We start from the raw sequence: 19,431 nt of genomic DNA, 5'->3' as shown, positions 1-19,431 counted from the left end.
TCAATCACCTTGAACCACTTTTATTTGTTCGTGAAAGGGTCGTCTGCTAAACCGTGAATTAGACAAAAAAAACCTCTTTCGATTCTGTAATAAACCATGTCTGATAAACCTTAAATTAAGGGAAATGTTTCAAATTGTTTGAATACAGAATATGCACTGGATACGTGCAGTCGAGTGTGAGAGTCGGTGAGACTGTAATCTGCAGTGTATAATTTTACAGTTAGACCATTGGAAGAGGGCTTGCTTCTCATCTGTCTCGGTTATCTTCTCTCAGTAAGCCACCAAAATAAAGCAATTCTATCCTGAAAGTTATCACAGATCCACTTATTCGGAAAAATAGTCATTTATTTTCATGCTTCGCTACATTCCCACACAGGTGATGTGCAAGGTGCTGCTTGTATTTATTATATAGAAAAAAAAAGTATACAGTATATTGGCTGATGTGTTTCATTCTAGCATTGAATGTTTAGTTGAACTCAAGAAAATGGGATTAAAATAAAACATTAAGCATTGGAATCAGTCTCCTCTGCAAATGCAGGGGATGCACAAAGCAGCCATAAGTTATATCCAGTTCTTACATTCCAGTCGGAAACTTCTACTGACATATACTATATAAATATTCTACTATATAAATATGAATGAATATATTTTCTAAAACTTTGATCGTGAGATGGGTTAACAGATAACGTGTGACAATGTTTAAGAATGTAGCATTTAATAAGGAGCACCGGAAAGTCCAGTCTTTTTCTCGGGACCTGGCGAAAAACTGTCAGCATGGCCAACAACTGGCCCGATTAGTTACTGAAAGCAGGTTCCACTTTATTTGGGGCAGGAAGCAAACTTGGAGAGAAACAATGTTTTCTGGAGAAAATAGATATCTGCACTTGATCAGTGAACGAGAAATCCACAGAAACTGACACACGAGAGATATACTTCAGTTGTGTGTGTATCTTGCCCTGTTGTACTTTAAGCATGAGGCTACAGCTTCATTGAACTTTAAATTTAACTCATTGCACTTTTATCATGGGGACCTGTTTTAATCTCTCAGCGGGAGCACCCATTATTTAAGGTACCTCTGACCCAAAGAGCGCAAAGTCTAATGGAAAAGAAGCGAATCATACTTTCCAGTTACCCACAAGGTTTGTCACCTTCATGTTGACTGAGCAAAACCTTCGCTCTGTTCAAGTGCACAGAAATAAGTTGTTAGGCTTCTAGATCATACATTAGAATGCAGAAAAGGATGACTGTGTTCAGTCAACCATTCCTACGTTGTCCACCCTTCAGTCAAGCACATTTTACTTTAATTTGTCTCTGCGGTTGCTCTTTTGTTCCCCGCAGGGAATATTCATCAGAATAAAGCAAAAAAGTTGTTCTAACTGTATGTTACGGTGGAATTACCAAACAGGGATACCTAGTGCTCGTTTCATTGCCCGTTTAACGCGAGGCACTACTTTTGATTCCATTTGTTTTTTTTAAATCGCATGTGATGAATCATCGCTCAGACGGCAAAAAAAAAGTATTTTTAAAGCCATTGAGCCACTTTCTGTGGATTCCATTCTGCTGATTTCGTGGCAGATTAAGGAAAAGGGATAAAATAAATCTCAAGGTGTTCTACTTAACAAGCCTCAGAAATCCTCTTTGTCGTAAAGTTTTTGTAACATCTGCAGACGAGCAGTGCTGCTTTAATCCCGATGATTGCGAAGTATTTGCCATTGCTTCTCTTTCCCTTAACACTCTTAGCAATTTGGTGATTTCCCATGAATACGATTTACGGAGTTGACAATGACCGGTCCGCAGAAACCCGTCTCTTTCTGAAATACTAAGGGATATGCATTTTAACATTCTATATAACTTACTCAGAATCAAACTTTGCAGCTATAATATTAAATAATCGGCAAGACGTGATGTTGCATTACAGAAGAATATATACTTTTATTTAGGTTTCAGTTTTGCCACAGAAAGACTGTTGGAAGATCACAATGGACGACATAGTTATGTGATTGCAGTAAATCTGTAGCCTTTGAAGTATCAATCTTTCTATCGCCGCACCACATATAATTCGGCACATTATAGTCTCGTTGCAACAGCATCCCATTTGGAAAGGAAACATTTTATCATATTGACGAATGCGCATAGGGTAAAAGGCATTAGCTCAAGTGTCCCCCCGGTCATAATCTGCACATGACAATATCCGTATTAATTTCAGGATTGATGAGAGGTGAACAGTCTGATATTGGGAGGGGGAGGGGGCTGGTGGGGTGCGGGGGAGAGAATAAAGCAACATATATCTCTTCACTGCTACAAATGTGTGTATATGGTACTTCACCCTCATATAACTAATTGTAACTAGGTGTAGACACAATGCCCCCCTATGATTTACAGGCGAGAAGGGTGCTCTGTTTTTGTAATAATACCAGTTTATAGTGAGTTGTTGGCCCCTGGCTGAATCAATGGAATGAATGTTTTATCGGAATAATTTCGGGATTCACCTGACACTTGCGAACTTTGCTAATGCCAAGTATCCGGGACAGGTACACGGTGTGGCAGGGTGCCGGGTACAAGCCTCAACAGCACAGCAAGATCACATCCAATTTGTATTTTTGATATCAGCTGGCGTGGGAGGCACAGTTGAAAGGGACAGAAAAGGGATGAGCGTTTATCATTCCACTCATAGCAGCATAGGTGAGGGTGTGCTCCAGGTTGAAGTGATAGTGGGTAAGGCAAAGAGAAAGGTGGGCGTGGGGGTCGGGAGTGGGTTAGAAAGAGGCGAGCTGACCACAGAAAAATAAAGAAACAAGAAGGAAAAGAAAATTGACGAGGGAGAAAGAGAGGTGGAATCTGGTAAAGCTGGGGGTGGGGGGTGGGGGTTTAAACAGAATGAAATGTAAAGAGGAAGGAAGAGACCGGGAAAGATGAACGACGCAGGGGGTGAAAGTAGAGCAGGAGAGCTAACCTTCTCTCCCGTAATCAGTCCTCATTAATTTGTTTTCAGGATATCGTATTAGTCATGGAGCGTGCTTCGAGTGTGTGAGCTGATTAGAGCAGGGTAGTATTTAGAGTTTGTTTAGGGATGGGAGAGACTGCGTGATTGAGTGGAGAAAAGCTGATTACAGCAAGGAATTCGATTTACCTATAATTTTTGATCAAGTAAAGCTTTCAGTCTACTCACTGAACTGACAGTCCAAAGCATGTGATTCCACTCGCTGTTTTCTTCCTGACTCTATAGCTTGCCATAACCTGTAATAAAATGCTCCTTGAGAGGAGTTAAACTCTTATCGACTATCAGATTAATTTCCAACTGACAGAGACTATATATCCTTTATAAGCCCGGGGCTTTTTTAAATTAATATAAGAAACTAATGATGTACATTAAAGACAGAATTCTCAGAGCAATGGTAACAAAGATTCAAGTTGTGTACAGTGATCACTTTTTAATGCTGGTAGCAATGAGCTGCAACTTAGAGTTAGCTCTGTACTGTTCTCGCTGACTATTGTCCTTTCTATTGGTAGATGAGGCTTCTCACTCGTATATTTTCTTCATGCAGATATCAAAGGTCTTCTGGTCAAACCGATGGGAGGTCATTCTAATAATACTCAAGGTCACTTCTGGGAGCCAGTGAGTCTCACAGTCATTTTTCATTTGCTCGCAGCATTAAATGACAGTTGCAGGGGACTGGATGTTGCCGGCAATGGACATCATGTGATGTCATCAGCACATGCCACGGGATTTACAGGACAAGCAGAAGCACGGGTCTGTGGATTAAAAGGGAGAAAGAATATAAAAAAAAAGAGAGACATATGATGGCAGCAAACACATATCTTGCAGATCGTATTCAGTGTGTACAAAGCTAGAAGACATGATTGTGTTTACTTTGGTGTGAACCCAAGCCTTTCCCTGGCGCTGCTCCAGAATATCTAACGTTTGGCCATTGGCGCTACGGTGAAAAGTCAGCACAGTTCAGTGACCGGGTCTCGAGGGAAAAAACAAACGCCAGGAGTGTTGCTCGAACATTTATCTAATAAAGACTTTTAGCAGACATCCTGCAGAACATCCCTGGGACTCCCTATTCCTTCCTGCCCTACCAAAGCCCCCCAACGAAACAATGGTAAGACTTCAGGCTCCATTGCCCTCTTCGGTGTTTGATTTACGTTTGGACTGTAATTAAACAGTTGAAGAATAACAATGTAGACAAATTCCAGCTGAACTTAAGGCTGCTTCTCCCCTGCCTTAGTGGCCCTTCATTAGATACTTTCCTCTTGGAGCAGGAGGTCAGGGAGTATAAATATAAATTGCATTTTGCATTACTTCTAGATGAGTGAAGCTGTCAAAGCAATAATACTAGCCTTCAGTCCCACTTTCTGCCACTTCTATCCCATTTTTCGGCCAGTAGGTCATGCACAAATTAAAACTGACAGCCCAGCCGGCATGTCCAACAGACTTATATTGTTATAACTTTCTGTCGTGGCACGGATCTCAGATCACAGCCTTAGCCTGTCTCCATGTCCCCGGTCCCTGCTGGAGATACTGCCAGCCTTAAGGAAGCGCTGAAGCAAAGAAACCAGAAACGTGTTTGAACCTGTGGCAACTAATGGTGACGTGAAGAGGGGGAACTTCTGTTGGCAAAAATAAGTGGATCTCATTTGCTGCCTTGCATATCTCAACAGCCCCACACTCACATGCCCAATATTATTATCTGCCCTGTCACAACCTCTTCAAGGGTTCTTCAAAGTGAGGTTTCAACATGTTGACTGGCAAGAGGAAATTGAAGGCAAATGTTTTCATTTACAAGTTGATCCTTCGAAAGGACTTTATGCACGATATTTAAAAAAAAAACAATTGCATTGTCCCGAGGCTTGTTTTGTTTACAAATCCCTTATTTTGCCCCGTGGTCCCTGAAAAACCGCTTTATATAAATGCAATCCTTTCTTATCTTTCACATATTCATAAAGGCCTGGTTTCAGTTTGATGATTGGCGAAGGATTGCTCATTAAAATGGCAAAATGTTCTCCGCCATTGCATAGTGTCATTTGTATCCGGATGCTATTTTGCTGGCCTCCTTAACTTAGTGGCCCGTTCGTGACGTCTGTTTTGTCCCTGGACTCTTTGCACAACGCTGTAGAGAGACATCCGAGGACATTCATTGATAAACACATTTCTTTTCACACCAGAAAAGTTGTTTTGCGACAAAAAAAACGAGTGTATGACAACTACAGTTGCAGGCTACCCTTTCCACAACCGTATGCAACACAGAGCGGTTGGGTGTGGGGAAGGACGTTTAGTATCAAGTGTTGCCTGAAATGGATAATTCAGTGACACTTCTACATAAAATTAACACCAATTTTGTTTTCTCAAAACAGCAGTGAAACTTCCATTGAATTTTTTGGCTATAAAGTTTATATCTAAAACTTTAAACCTGCTCACAAATATTCCCCTAAAACATTGGAGCTGGGATTCCCCGATTTTCAAAGTTAATTTTTGGTTGCCGAAGTATAATCTCTAGTAGTCAGCTGTTAATTGTAGTCTTTAAAACAATAATCGGTGAAATATACTTGAGGGGAGACTGCCAGAACGTAACTATACGTTGTTACATAATACTGACTTTTTAAAAAATCTGACAAGTTTGCACAAGAGGTAGTTACTGCAAAATAAATCATGTGAAAAATGTACATATTTTAATTGAACGAGAGGTGATTACCCTTAAACTGTCAATCATCCTCTTGCTATTTTTGCATAAATTATTTTGCAGATTCAGTTATCTCCTCGGTGCTACAGTGCTCACATGCTAACCCTATAAGTGATTTTCTACACTTTACCGAGGACTGTGCTTAAGAGGCGCGCATATCAAGTGTGTTACAGAGCAAACAGTAATTGTTTCGGGGCGAAAACACCTATATATTTTGTTCTTCCGTTTCTAGCTAATTGTCTCTACACTGCTGAAGGCATTCTTGTTGGGATGTGGTTCCATGAACGTCACGTTTTCCTCGTTATTTCACCCAAGTGGCTGAGATTCAAACGTGAGCCTTAAGGGCAATTGTTGACATTAGACACAACCTCGGTGGGGGCTATCGCACCAGGTTAAGCCCTCAGCCGGCGTCCAAACATACGCACTTCGTGTAGGGAGCTGAATAGCGATCAGTAATGGGACGCATAGACAACCCAGCCCCCCACCCCCCAATCTATCCAATTGTAGCACCCTGATCACTAACATAGCTGAGAACAGCTTGTATAATGCGCCTTCCTGGTCTGTGTGTGTTTCAGGAATACCCTTCTCCCTGACTATGTAATTTGCACCAGTAGGACTGTGGTAAATGGGTAAATGGTTAGTTCCATTCTGTAACCTCAAATGATAATGTGCGATGCAAGATGTATTCTTTAATGGGCACAAGCTATTTTCCAGGTTACCAGTTTAAAATGGTTAAATAAACCAAATCCTGCTTTTAATAAGTGGGACTTAACGATTTTTTTTATATCAGTGACGTGAGATAGAGGATATGCAATGCTCTCGTTTACAATGGGGAGCCGTGGTTTATAATGACACAATGAATCAAATTACAACTTCATCGTATGGGATTCCTATATTTACGCCGATGTTGTGGGGGAATTTCAGCCCATGATTCTGTGCACTTTTCCGTGAAAACTGCCGATCAGCCGCCTTATGTCAGGAGCAGATTCCGCCATGCGGCCTTCATGCCGCTTTTAAAAAAATCGTATTGTTATAACAGCCATGAAAGAGATGTATATTCACTAATTATACATTGCTAACCTTCGTGAATCAAATCTCTCTGACAATTAAAAGCTATGTAGATTAGCTTGGCTGGGTCCTGTTCTCTTCTAGTATTGGCACATTGTTGCTGTCACCACTGGAATAGCAGCCTGGGAGAAGACACTGAATTTCCAGAGCCCTCGAAACATGAAGGGATGTGGCTTCCTTCAAAAGATAATGTTACAGAAGAGTCAATACGTGTGAAGTGCGGAATAGTGTTTTATACGGACATTAACATGAAAAAAAAATACACAGAAAAATGGTCAAGTTCATAATTTCCAGAAGAAGCGCTGGGCGTGAACGTTTTGACACATTCACTTTCCGTATATAGAAACTGGAGGGTTGCTGGGTTAATTCTTATCGGCATCTTCAAAGTCCTGATCGTGGCTCAATCTTGTCACAGCATCTTGATGTGTGTGTGGTGACGTCAGGAGGTCACGAGGTATGCACACAAATAGTTTCGCTATATTTATAACCATGACATATATTTCTATTACCCCCAAATCGGACAAACAGTTCTGGAAACAACATACGCCTTAGCTCCTTTCCTCGTCCTTTGAAGATAAACTGCAGAGAACTGATTTGGTCTGGGGTCTACAGTTCAGCTGTGAATGCGGAAACTAGGCATTGATGCAAACAACCATTTACGCTGTTTTTACGCACCGACTTTAGCCGTGCTTGACGAGAGAACCGCTTTTCAGCAACACTGCAGATGCCATGTGAATGTTCTCTACACCCCTGTGATCGGGGTTACTGTGGCACCCACCAAATCATATAAACCAATGTGTCTTTTAATAGATCTTGACAAAAAAAAATGGAAAGCATACGAAATTAAATTTTCATTACCATCATGCAATCACTTTCAGACCAATGCGAATCTCTTTTGAGTATGCATCCAAATGAAACCAGCAGTATAACTTAGGGTTAGGCATCGATCTGATTCAAGCGCAGTAACATGAGATGTCTGAACCCACATCCGATGAGTACTCGCATAGTTCTCTGGAGTTCGCGCAGATTGTGGTATAACTGCAATCCAGCGTGAAATTAGTTTTAAAACCTCTCTCTTGGCCCTAAATTTTCAATCCTAATGCGGAAGCATTTTTTCCGTTTCTTTCAACAAAAACGATTACAGGTTGAGATTGAAAAATCGGTATGCTTAATTTTTTTTTAAATCTGCGAAATATAAGATGCATACAGGAAAATGAAAGCAAAATGCTGTCGTTGCTGGAAATGTGGAAAAAAAGACAGGAAATGCTGGAAATACTCAGTAGGTCAGGCAGCATCTGTCGAGAGAGAAACAGAGTTAGCGTTTTGGTCATTGATCCGAAACATTCAGTTTGCCTATCTTTTCACCAATGCTGCCTGACCAACAGTATATAGGTTTTCACTGCAGTCCAGTGCTAGTGTGTAATGTTGATGTGGGACTTAGTGTCTGGCGCTTTGCTGAATAAGTTGTGCACATAGCAATGCATAGGGTCTATCCCGTGCTGCATTATATAGGCTAGCCCATCCCTTAATACACAGGCGCTATCCCAACCTTGATGCACAGGGAATTCCTTGTCCCCCTCCAACTCTCGGCCACACTGCCGGGTTAACAGTAATTACAGAACATTCACAGGTCTCCCTCCTAGTTGGAGAGAGTGGAAAGTGTTGCAATGCACAACCCTCAGTTCCCCTGCAAGAACATCACACTTGTACAGGTTACTGGCTAAAGTAGGCAACTGAGGCAGATTGGCAATCGTCATTCTCTGAATCTAGAGAAAGTTATAATAGTGAGTTTTATTCTTACTAATAACTTGCGCAATGTTCTTGCTAGATTCCATATAGTCCAATTAAAATTTAACTCAAATGGAACCAAGGAAAGAATTAAACAACCTGTATTGATGTCCTTGGTTTGCCTCGAGCTGTTTCATAGGCACTTAATTACTCGTTGAATTGCAATCACTGTTGTTAAGGAGACAATTGCAACAAAACAATTTGCACACAATAATATCCCAGAAGCAGCAAATAAAACAAATGGCCAGTTGGTCCGTTTTGGCTGAGGGCCGCGTGTCGACCAGGTCACCAGGAAAATTCTCTGCTCTTCTTCAAATAGTGAATCTTTGATCTTTTACATTTTTTTCATATTAATTTATGGGGTGTGGGCGTCGCTGGCTGGGCCAGCGTTTATTGCCCATCCCTAACTGCCCTCGAGCAGGCGGTGGTGAGCTGCCTTCTTGAACCGAATAGACACACAGGACCTCGGATTAGTTTCTGCTTTGAAAAGCAGCTCTTCCAGAAAAAAATAAAATCATGTCTCAATACTGCATCGGAACATTGGCTTAAATTTTATACTCCAAGTCCGGGCAGTAGAGCGTGAACCCATAACCTCTGATGCAGAGGCAAGAAAGCTACCAATGAGTCAAGCTTCATGGGCTGGAGTGTAAATGAACCAGCCAAAAGTGTTGAATTGTCAATTCATTAACAATTTATTGATGCTTAACTAAAGCGCATAATTGACATTTTCTCGTCGATTTCTGGACGGTTACTTCTTCCGGATCTTTGTAGCCAACCAGTTTAATTTTTTTTTTGCCCGTTGAAGATCCTATCAGCTCTCCATCACGTTGCCAATTTGTTAAGTAGTTTCCATATCATACGCAACAAACACAAAGTTCATCCTCGACTAGTAACCAGTTTCTTCGATAACTTCTCAGTGTGTCGTGGAGTTATCAACATAAATACATTATAAATATCATCTTTGTAGCTTGAAGAATACACTTGTCGCCTCGGCAATTTAGCTATGCTGTCACTTTTTGCATCGCGACTTAAAAGTTTTGACTATATCTTACAACCCAAAGGTAGGTGAGATGTCTGGTTCCTCGGTATACTAATTCTAATTGGTTGGGGCTCAAATTGCTTGGGATTTGCACTGAATGCAGTATAACTTCGTCCCAGTGCAAACTGCATTTTCAAAGGGCGTGGCTGTTAGATCTTTCGGACACTTTTTCGACATATTTTTCGGAGTTTTGAATGTTAGGAGGGAGCGGGTGCACTCCCCAATATTACAAAATAAACTTTCTAGATGCGTGCATGGAACTCCTGTGTGGCGGACCTTGGTATAGCCGGCGGTGACTCTCCAGCGTGTCAGCTGCGCATCGCGTCTGAGGCGGTACCTGTAGTATAACTGCAACGTTAGTGTATGGTCATATTGACATTTGCATTGGTCAGGAGCTTCTTTGGATAAGTATTGAGTGCAAAAGTGACCGCTCCACGTTGCTATTTGCCTTTCTTGTGCACCGAAACTTATATGTTTGCATACATAACAACAGTCACTGCACCATCCGAAATAATACTTTCCAGGAAGTACTTCGAGATGTTACTCTTCAATATTAGCTATGGCAATGTAACTGCTATCATATAAAGACACGGCATGCAATATTCCCTCCAGCAGACGTACACAGGGGTGGCAAAATCACTTTCACCAAGAAGAATGCTGCATTTTGAATCTGCTCTGTCAGTCCCGTGGCTTTCTCGAAACTCGATGATTTTCAAAGTCTTGAAAGCTAAGAGAAAACCAACTCTCCCAGAATAAAATAGCCCGCAAAAGGGCAAGGCGCTATTGACCCCGCTAAATCTCCAGTCTGCTGGCTGCATCTGTTCCCACCCTAAACAGTGCCCGAGAGTAGAAATCAAACCTGAAGTGACCTTTCATGATATTTCCAGCAACGATCTTATGTGCCTTGTTTTTTTTTATGGAAGTATTTGTCTCAGAGAAAAGCACTTCCTGTCCATCGGGTAACATCGTGAAATCGGCACAGAAAGGCTGGACGAATTCTAACGTGGTACATACACGTCCACGATTTTCGCTCATCGTTATCGAAACCCGTTCATGTTTGCAGGTGTGTCAAATGTCAAGCGCAATTTGGAACTTCGCCAAGTACGCAAAATCAACCGTTTCTGTCCCTATGTTTGCATTTTTATTTCCTGTAATCAGATTGCCAACTGAATCTTAAATCTGGAGCGGTCAAGCCTTGACCGCTTTCAGAGATATTTCGGGCTTCAGAGCAAGAAAGGGGCATAACAATAATAAATAGCGTCCAGCGACTCTATATGTCACATTTTCAAACATCAACGACATTTTTATCATGTGCAATTCTGTTCAATTTCACCTCGAAGCACGACTTGTTTCTGTCACTGAGGAGGTAGAGACCTCGCCCACTTTCCCGCTTTAATTTGTATTTGAATTGCACGAACTTCTGTTCGAAAGTAGAATTGGGCGATCCTTGCCTTTAATCTTACAATCTCTTGACAATGCCCAAACTCTCTTCAGCCTTGGGTGGATGTCGTTTGACTGCATTGCCATTTCAATCAAAGCACGGCAACTGGCGACTAATCATGTGCTGCCGTTACCGTTAAAATCGCTCCAACTCTCAAAACTTTTTTTTTTAACCAAACAGTTTGCACAGAAGCGAAATTGCTCATGGATAGGTTCGGGGTGGTCGCAATTTTGTGAATGTAACTGTTAGAACTATTGACAGCTGAAACCTTCATGCTGAGACTAATGCATCTTGTATTGGTAAGAATGGCTGGGTACTTGCTTATAGATCGCTTCCATGCGACATACATGGCGAATGATGTTTAATAGTTACATTCGAATGACTACATCATAGTTTGTTAATCCGAGGTCTTCAGGCCTCGAGCACAATTACTCTCGAATGTGCAGGCTTTGCCTAGAACGTTGTTGATTCCAACCCCCCCTCTCCAGATTTCATGTTCACCGCCAAACCGGACTGCAAATGGCCAAGTTCCTCCAGTTAAACATCGGCCCTGGCATCTGCCGATACTCAACCCCCAAAGAAGAGCAGGCGACCCGGCCAATACCACCCCCCATCGCAATCGGCCTTCATTCTAACGCTGAGCCGAAGTTGAACCAGATCTCGCCACCTGTCACAAATCCAGATCAGTAAAGATGCTAACCCCCCCAATAAGGCCTGGAACTACAGGTGCTGCTTCAATGGTGGGGTTCAATTGTTAAATTAAAAGACCCTCCCTTCCCAGGGCATTTTGGAGAAAACAAATCTGATGCTTTTCAATTCTGCAGGATAACCCTGGATGACACACTTCCCTGTCAGCTGGTTAGTTTGGGGTTAATTGTGTTAAATAACCAGATAAACCAGCGATGTAATGAAGCAGAAACATCAAGGTATATATGTTACACTTTTGATTGGACGTGTCCTACTAAGCTGGCGGTCTCCTGTGCTGAGGCATTTACTCTTCATTTGTTGCCCTCATTCCTTGTTGTTGGAGATATGTTAATTCTCTTTTTTTTTCTGTTCTTTCTCATCTCGCCTTGATCGCTCTCTGTGGCATTTCTTCGCTTTTAATTATTTTACCTTGATATATATCTGGTAGCTTTATTAATGTGCGTGCCACGCTGCCTGCCAGTTCTCCTTTTTTTCCCCCTACTTTGTCCCCGTTCTCGGAATTATTAACCCAGCGCAGATTTCCTCTTCACTCCTCATTTAAAATAAAATGTTGCCTTTTACCTATTGCTTGCTGACCAGGTCAATTTTAACATGACTGAAGTATAGATCATCTGGACCGTGCCTTCATTCACGTTTGGAGTTAAGCTGCAGCCAACACAGAGTCTAATTAGTGCGAGACCAGGTCCTCGAGATGGGCTCATGCCGCCTTTGCTAAAACCAAGTCGCTCTCAAGTCCTCTCAAGAATGCTGTGCCCAATCTTTGCAGCTGGCCCAAATTGTGAAAAATTGCTTTTAATATCTGGTCCTGGCACTGTAAAGTTGGAACTCGGTGCTCTGGGCAATTTGAAGTTATTTCATGAATATCATGGAAGTAGAAAATACGGAATTCCTAAAGCCAATATCCTTATAATTTGCTGTCTTCTTAATCACATTAATGAACTACCAGTTAAGTGCAGAGCTAATTCTCCACTCCCCCGAGAAATCCCAACTTCATTACCCTTGGAACAAATCGAATTCAAAATAACAAAAATATTCGCAGAACAAACTACATGGACGATTAATTCTGGCATTTGCTTCATATAATGCGTGAACTCAAAACTTCGAAAAGAGTTGTCGCTTCAGAACATAACGGAATCCACATTCTGGGGGCTCATGGGGACGTATTTAATACAGCATATCATCGGATTCACCTGGAAAGGGATTGTCAATCCCATCACACTGTTTCAGGGTAATTTAAAATCACTGATCTGAAATATATAAACAGGCACGCAAAAATGGAGAAGGGTTTCAAAAAGTGCGCCATGTTTCGATTGGAGAGCATTTCAGTTAATAGCTAACCGTTAGCAACCGTGAGATGGTATACGCTGCTGATATACACTATGAAATAATATCCTGCAAAAACACCTTTGCGATACTTCTTTGAATGCACTAGCCATGTGGACATTCTAGCGACTTATAAGGGTTAAATCACTGCAATAAAACTATTGCATGCTAGCCTGAGAGTGGAGAACACTTTCTTTTCGAGGTGAATTCAAATGAACTAATATCACCGAGGTTACATGAGATAAATACGCCCCGTTAGCTTCAGACTCACAGGTTTGATTGGCTATGATTTGTATATAAAAACGAGACAGACAGGCCGATTTGTGTTTTCCCCCTGATCAGGCTGTTTATTCTTTGAACTCCAAAGCAGTATTTTTGTGCGTGAAATTTTATTGAAATATAAAGTGTATCTGATAAGAATAATTTGTTGTGTAAATGGTTGAGTGCAGACTATCCTACACTGTCAAACACGTGCAATGCAAAATGCTTTTCTTCCTGAACGTAGAGCCTCTTGCTGATTAATAGCGAGTCACTAAAGGCAGCCAGGCGTGAGACTATTAGAAAAAAATTAAACAGCTTGTGGTAGAGGTTCGCCACAGACAACACAACTAGGATACTGGGCAATAATTTAATGGTAATGTCAGCTACAAAAACTGGTCATCAATCAGAACAGGCCTTTATCTCTAGTCCCTTCTATCTTACTTTCCTCAGATTCACACTTTCTCTCGTCTGCCAACTCTTCCCCTCCCCTCCATTTTTGCTTATTGCGTAAATTCTTTGTCACTCCTGTTTCTATTCTTCTTGTTTATTGTGGTACACTTTTGAACACATTTTTCTTGTTCAGCCGTTTTCCTTTCCCCGCTTTGAGGTAGTTTCTCATTCTGTTCGTGTTGTTTGCACCGATGTTAATGCTCATTTGTCCCACCTTCTTATCCTGGGCTAAGTAGGTATCTCAGATTGCCTTATTTTAATTTTACCTTTATTGTTCTACACCCTTTTTCATCATCGTATTCATTTTTTCTTCAACCTACCTTTCAATTTTCACCAGTGTGCCTTTCATTTAAAAAAAAAATGACCATTTGAGCTAAGTCTCTTGCTGCACCCCGGAGCGGGTATAAATCTAGTTACAGTTTTATTAATTTACAAAAGTACAAACAAAGCAACTAAGAAACCCATCGAAAGGGGGTTTATCCTGAGAACCTCGCTCTCGTATCTACTAAATCCGCACCTCAGTTACAGTATCATCATATCACATGAAATGTCACAAAAAGAGACTTTGGTGTAAATCGATTTTCCCCCAACTTATTTGACTTGCGACCTCGCACTAATTAACAAAATGGACCTCGTTCCTTCCCTTTTCGCAAAACGTTAGTTAGTTTATTTCGTGAGGAAAACGCCCACGTGCATTCTGTGCAGCATGATTAAACCCTTCATATCTGCATCGCCCCATAGAATTTTATTCTGCGATAAGTCATTGTAATTGCAGTAGCAATAGATATCCTTCACCAGTAGTGATGTATGTTAGATTGACTAATGTCCCAAAATTGAGTGCCTCCAAAATGATATTTCTACATGACTTCTTTAGTTGCAGAATGATGAAACAATTGGGAAACACTTGTAGTGTTTCAATGCGATATTCCCTTCCTTCTTTGTGCCATTACAGGTTCTCCAACTTTAAACTTTGTTTTTTCCCTATGCAATACTATTGCCGACGATTATTATATAACCAACTATTTTCGTTAGGAAATTATAGCTGACTCGATAGCTTCAAACCTGCATCGTCGGTTTTCTTTAATTATAATATGGCATTAATTTTATAACATTGCAGATGACATTAATTTTTAATATTCCTGATATTATTTTGGTAATTTACTTTTGTATCAAACTTTTCTTCGAGTTGAATGTTGTATGTGACGTCATTGATTTAACCTGCATAATGTCACTTGAAAACAAAGATGTTTCTTTAAACGTCATTGGCTATCGACTTATTTGGAACTGCATTGAATTTTTGCGTTTATCCCTTTTTCTCAGTGCGTAGACCCGTGGCAATAAGATGTTAAAAAAATACACGAGTGGAAAAATCGCGCGACCGCTCTCATGAGCAACTCGTGCTTAAAAAGAAAACTCTCAAATGGCTTTTTTTTTTATTTTGGACCACCACTTAATTTGATTCCCAATTTCCGCTCACTCTGGCTTTGATGGTGGAGAGGCAACAAGACAGGCAGCAATCTCCTCTTTTCTCAGAGAGACCCGTCATCCCAGCGATCAGAGACGTGTCAGAACAGTGCTTTCCAAATTCACTCACCCTACAAGACATCTCCGTGCATCAAAATGCAGCCCAGTTACAGACCTCAATTTTTTGATTATGAATCCACTGATCTTGTTTTGAAATGCGAATCAGTAAAGCCTATAAGCCTTCAAACGTGTGAAATTTGAAAGATCTCAAGAAGCAATCTCCGGCTGCCTGACCCCTGACAGCCAGTCTCTCTCTCCCTCCCTCCCTCTCTCTCTCTCTCTCCCCCTGTCCCTGGCAGTATTTCCTTCGCTACAAAACATCTTTTAGGTTCGCGCCCACATTTAATATCTATGGATAGCTGTTCTCGTATGGGGCAAACCTTTGTCACGCCACAACTCTAGGATCTATGAGACAAACAATTATGTGAGGCTAAAATTGATGGGGACGCCACCGCCTAATTGAAAGTTAACAGGGTACCTGTGAAATGCCATATTAGCCATTCGGTTTCACTTTAATCGGACTTGATTAAATAAGGTGCGATTAAATCATTTGATATTAGGGAAGGTCTGCAGAGCAAGGCTGAGGTTTCAGTGGCAGAGTATCCGTCAATGTAATACAGTAACAAGTGGTGTTTCAAACATAGTTCTGACATGCTAACTATAGGCTACATCGTACATAATCTGATGGGGTTATTTCCCATTGAATAAAAGAGATCGAATAAACGTTTTTTTTTAAATAAAATTTAAACCTGTTTTTGATGCTACCTGTTTAGCTAAAAAGTTTGGTTAACTTTCTTTCATCACTAAAGGCATCTGCTGCGGAGCCCCTTCCTCTGATTCGCGAAGCCCAAAACCTGGGTGATAATAACCTGAGAGGCTTTCTTTCGAATTTTGATCAATAACATTCTGAACCAAAGCCTACAGAAGCCGTGTAATTCCTTCCTTAAAGGGAAAAAAAAAGAGGATGAAACAGTAAAATAGGAAATCGACCAGAAAGTACTGAGAGTAAGCCCCATGTCTGTACTTGTTTGTCACTGTTTAGATAATAAGTCTAAAACCTTTAAAATGCTGGAATGTGTTTAGTTTTCCCCTCTGCGCCGCCAATAAGCTATACGTGTTTTGTGTGTGTGTGTGTGTGTCGGCTTGTCGGGTTAGATTTAACATGTTAGCCTTTGTTTTTTGCCTTATACTGGAAGAAAGTTCTGCTCAGTAATCAGTGATTTCCAGCCTTGTTTCTGTTGGATGTCATAGCTGTCCTTTGATTTCCCGATTATCGATTCCTCAAATTTTGTACAAATGCGACTAATTCAATCCCAACTGTCAGGTCTCTTTCACAATGCACTTGTCAATGTCCCATCAGTCTAGAGGGATGCGTGCTGTGCACTGATCCCTCATTGCTATCAATAACTGTCATTAAACCAAAATAAGTGGAGAATGCTCGGAGATACATATTTGTACGGACTGATAAAGTGCGTGAAGGTGAGAAAAAGCAGAAAGACTGCGTGGCCATAATCTTCGCTGCAGCTTGTAACTTTGCAGGTGTAGTTATTGCACGGCTCCCTTCGGGAACAAGCAGCATCTCTCCCCACCCCACCCCCCACACCACCTCCCAGTCCTCCGCCACCACCACTATCCCCTCCCCACCCAACCCCAACACACACACACACACACACACACACACACAGTTTTGGACCGTAGACTATGTCATTAGATCGAATGGCAAGTCTTTATGGAAAGTGTTTTGCATAATTACATGCCATAGCCAGAATACTAACCCCGAAATTTTATGGGTCACAAAACTTTAACAATTGCCACATTATTGTCCAAGACATGAAGTACGCCACTATCGGCTCGAGGAGAAAGTAGATTTAGCTACATCTAAGAATGTGAGGCCGAAATTTTCTCAGAACCCCAAAGAAGAGAGATTATTCCAATCTGACAACTTGTTTACTTATAGCTCCCGAGTTCAGCGAGCTTCAGGCTTCCCTGATTGAGAACTTCATCGCGATCCGATATAGAAATCCATCAAAGAAATAGACCGAATAGCTCCTCTTTACAAATCTTATTTTTTTTTTGTAATCGTTACCTTTGTGCCGCAGTAATTAAGATATTCTTATCTGAGGAGACAGTTTCTCTGGTAACTGAATAATGTTGCGTCTTTGATGTAAACCTTTGACAGATTTCGCATCAAAGTTGAACAATTTGCACAGATACCCGCCTTTAAGATTCTATGAACATTATAATAAGTGTGGATCGTGCAGCGCAATGATTCGAATCTTAGTGGGCACTGAACCTAGGTATAAGTTCGTCTCACTTCTATGTGGTTTTGGTACAGTGCAACAAACTGTCTGAAATGCTTAATTTTTAGACAATTATTTCGATTATTAAAATCCTACTATCTTTCCATTTTTTTATAGACATATTCTCAGAGGCTGGGGAAATCCGCGTAACAGTGTAACACTTAATTTATGTTAGGTCTGCTATATATTATAGGGATCTGGGGGGATTAGAAAATATAGTCATATACACCTGATTGTGTTAGAATTACTACCATAGCGTTAACGTTACATAACATTGCAGCAGGTCAGTGTGATATGCATTACAAACACGAGTTTGTAGATTGAGCTGATCATCTCTCATGTTATATGAACTTTTCCTATTTTAATCTCCCTTCCTAGCCAGTAAGGCCTTGAGAATATGATGAACTTTTGGTAGAGTTTAATTGGATCTGTACATCTTGTCTCAATTCGCTTGAGCTCGAGATTTCACGTGTAGAAAAAAAAACATTACTAAATTCATTCCCTGTAGGGTTCGCCTATTTGGGAAACGGAGGGTATGGGGTGAGGGTGGAGGGAAGGAAGGGAAAATGGACAGTAAATCGATGCTACAATAAATCCGTTGCGGATGTGCCTTCTGTATGCATTTTTTTTATATTCGATGTTAGGCTAAAACAGTTTTAATCGGCGTGTTTTTGTTTTGATTAGGAAACGTCCTGGTGCAATGCCCCCTTCACCCACACCTTAAATGCAATTTCGTTTTAGGGCATTCATTATACCTGTTCCACTTGAAACTTTTCCTCCCGATCGGAGCACTCTGAATTTCCAGCACTTGTAACAGTGCCATCTGTGGAGGGTTGTTATAAAATGTTTGAACAGATAACAATATAAATTGTTGGTTAGGCTCGAATTTCGCTTAAAATCAGCTGGCGATGCTTGCAATGTCTATCCTGACAGCTATTCCATTGTGTTGACATTTAAAAATGGCTGATACATTTTGGACCATTTGGAGAGGGAAGGGGGCGGGAAGTGCATAAATAGTAACTTGTTAAATAAAATACCAGGGGCGTCTTAAGTTGTTAAGTGGCTTAAATATCTAGTTCAGTTTCACTGAAGTTATACATTCGTTTGTTTAAAAAGTCGGCTTCTAAAGTTACGGCAGAAATTTCGCTAGCTAGGCACTGCACATTCGTCCGAAATGAACTAAGTTTTTTTAAACAACAGGTAGCACTAAATGGAATATATATATACTTACAATTAATGGAGACATTTAGATTCATAGCCCAATGAATATTAGTGGTAAACAATAGATAAGTGTTTTTTTAACATACGCAGCTATGGGATCATTAAAAAGCTTGATGTGTCTAAATGGAAAGGTGTTTGGGTCTCCAATATTGATACATTCAGCAGTGAACTTGTCTAATGTAATGCTCAACAGGTGCTTTGCTGAAACTCTTCATGTTCTAAGCAGTTCTGATGTATGCCAGCTATATGTTTCTAAGACGTTTTAAGTCTCCGTTAAACAAAGGATGTCTGTTATACTGCAGTCATCGATTGTGCTAAAATAAACTTTAAAGTCTATTGATGAACCATGATTTAAAACCTGTGCTCTTTGACGATGCCAGCCCGGTAGCCTTAGCACAACATTAAAATACAAACAACGACAAACCATTTCATAAATTGATCTGGTGAGCTTCCCCTAGCAAACACTGACTGTTTCACAACATTTCACCTCCTGTATATACTATTCTGCGGAACTCCAAATTTACACATTTGTACAGCACGCAGCAATACAAAGACAAGTTTTCAGACTATCTTCAGAAATCCAAGCAATGAAACAAAGGAAATAGAGCATATAGTTCCATAGAG

At 40.8% G+C, this 19,431-nt stretch overlaps 1 long non-coding RNA gene across 1 annotated transcript in view; it reads right to left on the bottom strand.

Annotated features, from left to right (window-relative positions):
* Window positions 1–1,907: 1,907 nt before the first annotated feature.
* The window catches only part of LOC144668394 (uncharacterized), a 29,350-nt gene continuing 11,826 nt past the window's right edge, over window positions 1,908–19,431 (bottom strand). The window contains exon 2 of the long non-coding RNA XR_013573486.1: window positions 1,908–3,753. This is a non-coding gene — a long non-coding RNA (uncharacterized LOC144668394). The remainder of the gene's footprint in view (window positions 3,754–19,431) is intronic.

This window comes from Cetorhinus maximus, chromosome 26 (assembly GCF_964194155.1).
Source record: "Cetorhinus maximus chromosome 26, sCetMax3.hap1.1, whole genome shotgun sequence".
In the NCBI taxonomy this organism is placed as follows: domain Eukaryota; kingdom Metazoa; phylum Chordata; class Chondrichthyes; order Lamniformes; family Cetorhinidae; genus Cetorhinus; species Cetorhinus maximus.
Note: the sequence above shows the minus strand (reverse complement) of the source record. Positions and strands in the feature narration are given on the sequence as shown.